The following is a 10,533-nucleotide window of genomic DNA, read 5'->3' as shown; positions in this document are numbered from 1 at the left end:
ATTACAGGCCCGTGCCCCCCAGGCCCCCAGAATCCCCCCCCCCCCTGGGGGTTTTGGGGAGGGGTTGGTTTTTTTTTTTTTTTACTTTGTTTTTTGCAGAGAAGGCAGTTGAACCTTGACCCTCATACTAGGCAATCACTCTACTACTGAGCTATAGCCCCAGGACTGTTGTTTAATTCAGTCTGTCTTAAGAACACAAGCATATGGAATCACACTAATAATATATGTGACAAAATTCTAAAATAAATTACACTTAAGCTTAACAAAGTGATTTTTAATTCAATCTCTCCTAAGAACATGAAAATATGGAATCATTCTAATAATGCATTTGATGAGATTACAAAATATATTACACAATATATTACAACTAAGCTTCATGAACACTGTCATCTTTTCATACTTACACATAATCAGAATTCTTCCTCTAGGTAAGAAGACCAAAACATAAGGAGTAAGAATCAATTTTTCTATGGTCTTGTTCTCATTTCTTCAAAGTATTATGAAATGAAATACACAAAGACTGGCGATTTGGTAAGAGGAAATATTTGGGGTGCGTTATTGATATGTGTTGCTAAAATCACTTCTTTGCTTCCAGCAAGGTACCAAGCACTACCATGTAGAGGGTAAGGGCACGAAGCCTGGAGACAGACTATCTTGGCTCAAATCCAAGCTCTGGCTCTTCACCATGAGACTTCGGGCAAGATACCTAACAGCACTTTGCCTCAGTTTCCTCATATGTAAAATGGGGTGTCCTACAAAGTAGCTACATCTTAAGGTTGGTAAGAAGATTCAACGAGAAAATACCTGACCAGAACTGAGTCTATTACATGGTGAGTCTTCATTTTAAAAAAGTATCATTTTATCGTTACCATTATTAAGTTTGTTGTAATAAATGTGTACGCTGTACAAAAGGAAAAGGAATTACTGAACATCCAGATGTATTGGTAAAAATCTACTATCATTACATATTGCAATTTAGGTAGCATTTATAAGCAAGATTTTTGTCTTGAGGCCTTAAGATCATTGGAGAGTGAGATGATGGGTCACTGATAATCAGTTTTCTGCCTGGTTGTCACATAGCACTTTGAAAACTGCCCTGTATTTAGTAGCTCATGTAAGGACAGTTACCCAGGATGCGACACAGATTGGGTAATTGAAGACTTGATTCATAGGATTGTTGGTACAAAGTTCAGGCAAGTTAAAAATTCTTGCATGAAGGAAAAATAATAATGGAGCCATTAATCTTCATTCATGGTATCTTAACCAAAAAATATTTGAATTAGGGGGAAAAAGGAGGGTTACCTACCCTGAACAGCTGTGCTGATTATCCAAAACACATGAACCATGTCTGAACTCATTCTGAATTCCCAGCTTAAATATGAGAGAACACTGAAGCTAATTATCCTCCTTCCTCCCACTGATGAGGGATTTCTCAAAGCAGGAGACTATTAACTAAGGCTTTAATATACTCACTGAGGGGGGAATAAAAATGGATCAGTCAAATCAGTGAAAGAGCAGCCTCCCTCAGGAAGGAGTATGAACATCTCCATTCATTCATTCACCCATTCACTCATTCACTTATTTATGCATGATGAGCCTTCACCCTTATCTCCCTCCACTTTCGCACAGATACCTACCATTCACATCTATCCGTTTCTAGTTCCTGAGAGAGTTCTGCCCACACAGAGCTGAGCTTCTGCAAATGCAGCCCCCCTCTGCACACCCTTCCTCAACACCCACCAGCAAAATAACAGAAAACGAATTCCTCCACTATAAGCCCCTTTCTGCTTTCTTCCTTTCTATGGAAATTGGGTACTCCAGGATGAGTAGATTAATGAGCCAGGACCACTTCCCATGTGAATTAGCACTAAAAGAAAATAAATGTTGGGAAAACTGAGGGACATTTTCAGTCCAGAAAAAAAAATGCTTTAAAAATGAATAGAAATCAAGGCCAGAATTATCATGAACTCAAATGTTAAGGCTTAATAGACCTGCAGACAAATTCTTTGCTGGAGTTAGAAAACCATCTCTGGTCTTTTCCAAGTTGATAAAGAAATGTTGTGAAGCCCACCATGTATGCTAGAAATAATGTCACATATGAAAGCTTGGTGGGGCCTGGCAAGCAGTTGAATACACTATGCTAAGTCTCATTCATTTTAATTATCTTGCTCCTGACAGAAGAATACAATGCCTTCTCCTCTCGGGATCAGACCAGTCCTGCATGCATAGCCCTGGACCAGGGAGAATGTCAAGAATTCACTTCTATGTGCAGGGCTATCACATGGAGCACTGTACAGCCCTGTCCTGCCTCTGTGATCTGTGAGTCTTCCTCTCTACATCCAGAGTATACCACCATCAAGCAAGGAAGGATTTCTCACTTATTTAACCCTCCTATAATAAAACAAGATGCTGTGCACATCTCCTAAAAGGCAATTTACCTATAGGAACACATTTGCAATCATCGACAACTGAAGAAGACATGGCTTGCTCCATGTCTGACAGTTCATGGGACTTCATTTTTATTTATTTATGTTTCATTGGGATTATAAACATAAAAGTCAGAAGAATGGAAGGAAAACAGATTATACATGAATCATGCATGTACTAGAAAATAACCCAAGGGCCCTTAAACTTCATGAGCATAAGGATTTCCAAAGGCATTTGTTGACATAGTAGAACCCTGGTTCCCACTACAGGACACTTGATCCCATGAGTCTAGAATAGAGCCTGAGAATCTACATTTTCACTGCCCAGTCCCCAGCCATTCCTATAAAGTCAGTCATTTGTGGGCTACTCCCTGAGAAACATCAAGACCATATGTGTTAAGCCACTCAGCACAAAACCTGGATCATTACACATTCTCAACACTTACTAGTTATCATTATTAAGAATCCAAATCAGCCAAGCATCATGGCACATGCCTTTAATCCCAGCACTTGGGAGGCAGAGGTGGGTGGATCTCTGTGAGTTCAAGGCCTGGTCTACAAAGTGAGTTCCAGGCCAGCTGGGGCTACAGAGAGACCCTGTCTCAAAAAGACAAAAAATAAATAAATAAATCAGAATCAAGGGCTGGAGAGCTTGCACAGCCATTAAATATTCAGGCTCACAACCAAAAAGACAAGAATCAGAATCAATTCCAGCTTCACCTACTCACCTTAGACTTGACCTATGGCTGAGTGAGAATTATACAGGGGTGTAACAGTATAGGAGCAAGCCAGGAGTGGTATTCATGCAGCAAAGAGAAATGAGAAGAATCTGGAAACAGGACATTGACATGCCTAATTTGTGCTATTCTAATGATTCTTTAACCACTGATGAAAACCCTTGAACCCCAATTATCCCTCATTCCATATTACCAACAGCTCCTAAAAGATTATGCAAGAGTACTTGAAATAATTATCCATAGACCAGGAAATTTCAAAGTAAAAACATACAAAATATTATCATTTCATTTTTCAGCCTCAGACACAGAAAGCACAATATCGTTATTTGTTTTGTAGAGCAAAGTGGACACCAGGGGCGTTTCTAGGTGGCTAAGTCCACCAACTTTAGCACAATATCACAGAACTGAGTCTCAGCCCTGACTGGCTATTGTACTTCTATGAGTCTTACAGTCTCCCTTTGCTGGTGATGGAGGTCCTCAGCAGGTGGTTGGAGCTGAGTGTGTCTACTTGCCACTTGGAACCACTCCTCCCATTAAGTGGGATGGCCCTTCAGGAAATCCTTGGTTTGTATGCTCCTGAGCATAGGACAAACAAAACTCTGTTGTTTAAGAGCATCAATAACAAAAGCTTTTGTTCTTCCAAACCAAGACAGGAACTGTAGATCTATACAAAACCACTGAGTCTTAAGTGCCTAAGGATGACAAGAATGAGATATTATTTTGGGCTGTCCATCAGCACTAGTCACTCAGCCTTGTCGCCTAGCTTCAGAAAACAATGACTCAATATGGCCATTTTCTGATAGGCTGCAGCCTTAGGAAAATACTGTTCCACATATTTGGACCTAGGGCTCTTCCTGCATTAAAATAAATGGATGCCATTCAAAACCCACTTAGCTTTCTCCCTTTCAATCTTGCGCATAGGAACACAGCTGTTTGTACTCATATAATGAGAGGGAAATGGAAACTCTGAATGAACAAGAAATCAAAGTACTTTTTTTTACTCCATCCCAGGTGCTTGACATGTGTTTCACTGCTTAATTTGCCCAATAACCTCTAAGAGGTTGGTATCATTATCCTCGTTTTTAATAAGAATAAGGAAGTTTAAATAAGTTTCCCTGAGGACAGAGTGTAGAAAAGAGGCAAGCTGGGAGTTAAATTGGAAAGAGGTACACATAGCTCCAATAGTTCCTGTCAAGATCTATGTGAACATATAACCTTATGTGAGTGTCATCATCCTGTTTAACACCCTGCTTAGCATCACTAAATAATTTTGCATGTTGGTATCTGAAGGGCTACACTATGGGTTTTGTTGACTACATAGGATTTTACAGTAGGTTTTAACTATAATTTATTATACCAATCTCTTATTGATAAACATAGATGTTTCTGGTTTTCTTCCCACCACACGTGAATACTCTCTGACAAGCATATATATATATATATGGTACTATTATGTCTGTGTAATCATCTCCTTGGGATACGTCCTAGACTAAGAACTACTGAGTACAGAAACTATGTATTTTACACTGTGCTACTTATCCAAAACGATGTACCTGGTAGCTGCAAAAGCAAGCCAATTTCCTCAAACTCAGAGGCACACCAGTTTTAAGCAGCCATTTACACTCCTGACAAAATGATGAGGGGAGGGTGTGATGGCATTTTTATTTTTATTTGCATTTCTGTGGTTATTAAGGAGGCTAGGCATCTTTTCCTATGCATTGATCGCTTACAATTCTTCCATCAAGTCATTAACCCTATTCTCCTTCTACCCTCGTATCAGAGTCCGAATAAAAAATCTTTTTCACATATTTTCTCCCACCAATTGCTGTTTTTTTTTTTCATTGTCTGAGTTCTCAGAGTTCATGTGCTAGAATAGTAGAGACTTTTATCTATAGCCTAAAAAAGATTTGGTAACATATTACCAGAGTGATTAGTCAGATTTCATAAAACATGTTCCAAGAAGAAAAACTGGTTAAGTCTAAAGAGCAGAAAGCCATAAACTCCTCCTTAGTTGTCTACTTCAGAAATAGGTCATCCCCTGACGTTATCAGCTGTTGTTTACCTTACAAGAAACAATGATCTATTCAAACTTAATCTTCTGCTGCTGCTGCTGCTGCTGCTGCTGCACAGAGAAATTTGGATAAGAAAAGAGAAGCTGGAAACAGTATGGACAGGACAAACATCCTCAGATCAGGGGAGCTGGAATAGAGACAGGATACACATACACACACACACACACACACACACACACACACACATACTGCTATACCCCAGACAGAGGTAGATGACAAAACGTATCTAAGACCACACTTAGAGTTGTCCTCCCTCAGAGGATAATGAAGCCAACACATATAAAGTACTTTGTCTAAAACAGTTGACAAACAGTAATTCCTGACTCCTTGAACAAAGCTTATTTTACTAGAAGAAACTGTCCAGAGATAAAGAAGAGCCCAAGTCAAGTTCCCAGAGCTTAAGACATTAATTCTACTTCCTGAAATGCCAAAGTTATAATTAAAATTGTTATGTCAAAAATACCCTTACTGTGAGAGCTGGAGAGATGGCTCAGTGGTTAAGAACACTGACTGCTCTTGCCGAGGACTGGATTTCCATTCCCAGCACCCACGTGGTGGCTAACAATGGTCAACAACTCCAATTCCAGGAGAATTTGACACTCTCTTCTGATTTCCACAGGAATTTGCATGACATGGGTGCACTTACATACATGCAGACAATACACTCATACACATAAAAGTAAAAATGATAAATGAAATTATTTTTTTAATACCCTTACCCTAGGCCTAGGAATTTATACAGAGGTGAGCAGGTCCATAGCTGGCCAACATTTTAGCCTTTAAGACTGTTTAGCTATGGACAGGGGGCTTCTGGGACAATGTGAGACTGCCTGTCCCCTTGCTGCTCACCTCAAAAACAGCTATGACCAATGCACATTATAAAGCAGGATAAAGCAGGACAGGGCCTAGCATTTTCCTCATAAATATCATGCATAATTAACTTTGTTTAGTTCACTCTATCCATTCTGATTCATCCAAATTCAAGCTCTGAGTAAAAGAAAGTTGAGCCTGGTCATACAGCCTTCTCTCCTTCTTGAGAGGCTTTGCCTTAGTCCAGCAGAGACCCAAATGTGGCCAAATCCCTGACAAGAGAACTGGACAAGAGCTATGCTATCCATCTCACCTGTAGTTTTTTGTAAATGTATAATAAGCAGCCCCAACATTCACATAACCAAAGTGACCCAAAACAAACAACAAATCAGCTAATGGCATTATCTCTCACTCTGTAAGTGAGATTCATGCTAGCCCCAGGATGATGCTCTTACCAAACCCAAATGAAGCTATATTCCACCCAACAGAGATGCTTGGTAGTCAACATCCTTGAAAGTCAACATCCTCCATCGTTTCCCATTTTGAGTGCATTTTCTCCTGAACTCTTTAGATATCTATGTGAACAAGCAGAATAAACCACACTGAGATTTAAAGAACAACTGGAAAGGTACTTTGAGGAAAACAGTCTAGGATTCAGTATTGGGAACTGGTCTATGCCAGAAGATACACATGCTTCACAGATGCAGTTTTACTCCTCACAACTACTTTCTAGGGTGCAGCCTCTTAATTCAGCCTTATATATAAGGAAGCAGAGGAGACAGCTCATTTCTGGGCTCAGTGACTCCTCTTCAAAGTTTCATGAACTTTCATTGAGACATTAGCAGTTCTTGGAGAAAAAACAAGGAAAGGGAAAAGTCTGTTTTTGAATATTAACTTGTTGTGAAAGTTGACTCCTGGCTGTATGACAAACTAACTTCCATCAGCTCCTTCCTTGGTAAGAAAGAAAAAAAAAAGAAAGAAAAAAAAACTGTCTTATGCTGATGCCTTTCTTTGGAAATAGGATGCTTCCCACAAGAGACATTTTTTCCAAAACTTTATTTTAGGAATGTTCTGTGGACTCCAAGCCATCTTCACATAGGAAGTCTTAAACCTCTGAATCAAGGATAAACTCTTCAAGTAAATTTCAGCAACCCTGTTGGTCATTACAGACTCTAAAAATAAATAGCAAAGAGCCATCCAGGGAAAGCTAAACTGTTGGTCAGGAACATGTATAAATGCATGAATTTTTAGTAAAGATGTACTAATCCTTGTAGTATATTTCTTTCATTTCCTTGGGAGTTTCCCCAGCAACCTTCACGTGGTTTGAGGAGCCTTCATTTGCTGGCTCTGGAGGTTGTGTCATATGCAATTGGTTTCTGTTTCCTAAAACAGTCAATTTTTTATTTTAAATTCAATTTTAAATTTCTGTCATTATTCCTTTTTTACAAACTCAATGTAATAGAAATGAATACCTGTTCTTAAGGACAGAAGAGATTTCTATTTGGACATATTTAAGACTCACAGATGGGTATAGTGGTGTATACCTGTAGTCACAAGAACTTGGGAGACAGAGACAGGTTAGTTTGAGGCCAGCTTGGTCTATATAGTGAGTTCCAGGCCATCCAGGACTACATAGTAAGACCTTGTCTTTAAAAATGTTTTTAATTGCTTATAATGCACCTTATACAGCATTACATGAGGGAGAATTCTTAGCCTCACAGATTTACCTAAAATAAAATCTGGTTCAATATTAAGTATTTATAAGAACTCGATAAATACACGCTCATTAATCACATCCATGAGCATGGTAATAATAACAAGATGTATCTGCAAAGAACTTTGGTGTTTTCCAAAGTGTTTTTACTTATTATTTTAAATGGCTCAAAGTTCCATGGAGGACTAGGTAGAGGCTTTGTGAACATACACATGAAGTTTTATAATCTGCTATAGGGCCTGGCAAGATGGTTCAGCTGGTAAAGGTGCTTGATGCTAAGCCTGACAGCCTGAGTTCAGTCTCTGGGATCCACACAGTAGAAAGAGAAAACCAACTCCTGCAAGCTGTCCTCTGACTTCCACATGAGTGCCATGGCACATGTACTCCCTACCCTACTCCACATAAATAAATAAATGAATGCAAAAAAAGCTTAATCTGTTAAGGCCACTCGTCAGCTCTGCGACCTCAGGTGCTTACTGAAGTGCTCTGAGCCACATCTTTCTCAGCTATAAAGCATGAATGATGATCTTACTCCTGCCATGCAAATTGGATAAAAAACTTAATGATGATGTGTGCCAAAGGCACAGTAAGTAGCTAACATAGGTCAAGCATTTAGATATGGAAATTATCACTGTTATTATAAGGCAGAGCTGATATCTGATATCCCTTTCTACAATTGAGACACCTGAAGCTGAAAGAGATTAAGTGATGCTCCTAGTCACTACAGCCACTATTGCAGCCAGGACTGGAATATTGTCTCTATCCTCCCCCAGGGAAGACCTGCCTGCTCTGCTTCAAAACTCGAAGTATGAAAACAGAATTATTGAAGACCAAGGGTTCATCTCTGGATCTTGAAAAAAAAGTTGGTCGTGTTTTCAACAGCAAAAGACTGCTAAATTAAAACTCTGCTTCTCCAATATTGTTCTCGACAGAAGCATGATTTAATTCAAGAGCATCCCTGTTCCCCCTTGGGGACAGCTAAAACCTTCTAAGGATTTAATGAGTTTTACTTCATATCTTATCACTCAAACCTTTTGTGACCTACTTTCAAAAATGTACTAATCTTGCTATTTTGGAGTGGATGGATCATCTACTCTTTAACTGAGGTGAATATCATTTCTAATCAAAACAGATCCAGAAGAGAAGCTCAACCCTTTGAGATAACGGAGACTCATCTTTCCCTGGGGTCTCAGGCAGGAGTTAAACAATGTTTAAAATCACCGTTAATGATAAATCTTCTTTAAATGTCTTTGCAACATTTATTTTTCCTTTCAATAACCTAAGATGCTGGGATCTGAGGCAATTTGATATCCTAATTGACAGCTGTTAGAACCTTCTTTAGTTGGTACCCAGTGAAAGGCTATCAGTCAAGCAGCTAGCTGACCTGCTTTCAGGGCATCACCAGCCTCTTTAAACATTCCACAGATGCCTTGAGGAAGCTACACAGAAACCACAGCAGCTTGCGGCTGAAGTACAACTCCAGCTGACCTGCTTTCAGGGCATCACCAGCCTCTTTAAACATTCCACAGATGCCACAGCAGCTTGCGGCTGAAGTACAACTCCGACTCCTAAGTTGTATACTCAACTGTTTCAAGCAGTTTGTCCAGGACTCATTATCACCATAAGTCTCAGTGAAATCTAGATGGTCATGCAACTATTTCCATATAGGCCAGAGGAGGAGCACGTCCCCTGCTGACCCAGCAGAAGACTTCTGTGACTGGGGCAGAAGGGACAGTGCCACATCAGTATGACCACAGTCCTTCATTTGCATGAAGGTCTACTGTGATGGATGCAGACACCCTTTTCCTGTTATAAAAGCAGGCTCACTGTGAGCACACTGGGAGACGCTCCTGTGCTGCCCTCCTGGTGATATAACACTGGACCCAATACAAAGGCTTCTCTTGGGTGATCCCTTCTTGCCTCCTTTTGTTCAGCATCATCAGTAGCTATAACATGAAGGAGGAGGCAGCCATGACTGTGGAGATGACAGTGGAAGTGGCAGCAGTGGTGGCAGAGGTGACAACCACAGCAGCAACAGCTGCAAAACCAACAGTAGCTACCACCCAGGGGGTGGCAACAGTGACGGGAGGAGCTGAAGTTCTAGAGAATGTGTAGAGCGAAAACAATGGAAAGCAAAGGAGACACTTCAGGCCCAGAAGCTACAAGGCTAGCTGCTGTCAAAGTCTGGGAATCCCAGCTTCCTAGACCTGGATAAGAACAGTAATACTTGTCACAGTAGGGCTAAGGATTTAGTACCTGAGGCCTGCACCAGGGCAGTGACAGTAGAAGGCGCCATGTGCTGCTGCTAGCAGCTAGCTACCTTCCACTGTCCATCTGCTGCCAGAAGTCAAGGGTCACAGAGACTGCTGTGTATCAGCCCTGGAAGCTTCTCTTCATCTACTCATAGTTTCCCATTTGAGCAGAACAAAAGATTGGGGAGCTGGTTGATGACACCTCCTGAGGTTATAAGAGGTCACAGTTCATCATTTCCAACACTCAGTATATCCCCGCAAAGCAATGAAATAAACATTTTAGGACTTTGATTACCTCTGGCATAGAACAAGCTGAACACTTTTATGTACAATTTGTCAGTTTTCGGTTTAATGTCAAATCTATGACACAAAATGTTCTTCTTGGAACTTTGTAAAAATATTGAATATTCACACGTGCATATAAGTTTTGATCAACCCCCCTCATTCCCTCCAATCCCTCCCCATCTCCCTCACCTCTTTTCCTCCCAACTACATGTGTTTTTTAAATACCCACTGAGTCTA

The 10,533-nt window shown here is 40.3% G+C and overlaps 1 long non-coding RNA gene across 1 annotated transcript in view; it reads left to right on the top strand.

Annotated features, from left to right (window-relative positions):
• The window catches only part of LOC103724525, a 9,140-nt gene extending 4,171 nt beyond the window's left edge, over window positions 1–4,969 (top strand). Inside the window, exons 2-3 of the long non-coding RNA XR_606824.3 lie at window positions 596–830; window positions 2,179–4,969. This is a non-coding gene — a long non-coding RNA (uncharacterized LOC103724525). The remainder of the gene's footprint in view (window positions 1–595; window positions 831–2,178) is intronic.
• Window positions 4,970–10,533: the final 5,564 nt, after the last annotated feature.

Source organism: Nannospalax galili, unplaced genomic scaffold (assembly GCF_000622305.1).
Source record: "Nannospalax galili isolate Female #2095 unplaced genomic scaffold, S.galili_v1.0 scaffold751, whole genome shotgun sequence".
NCBI lineage: Eukaryota > Metazoa > Chordata > Mammalia > Rodentia > Spalacidae > Nannospalax > Nannospalax galili.
This window is presented reverse-complemented; position numbering and strand designations above follow the sequence as displayed.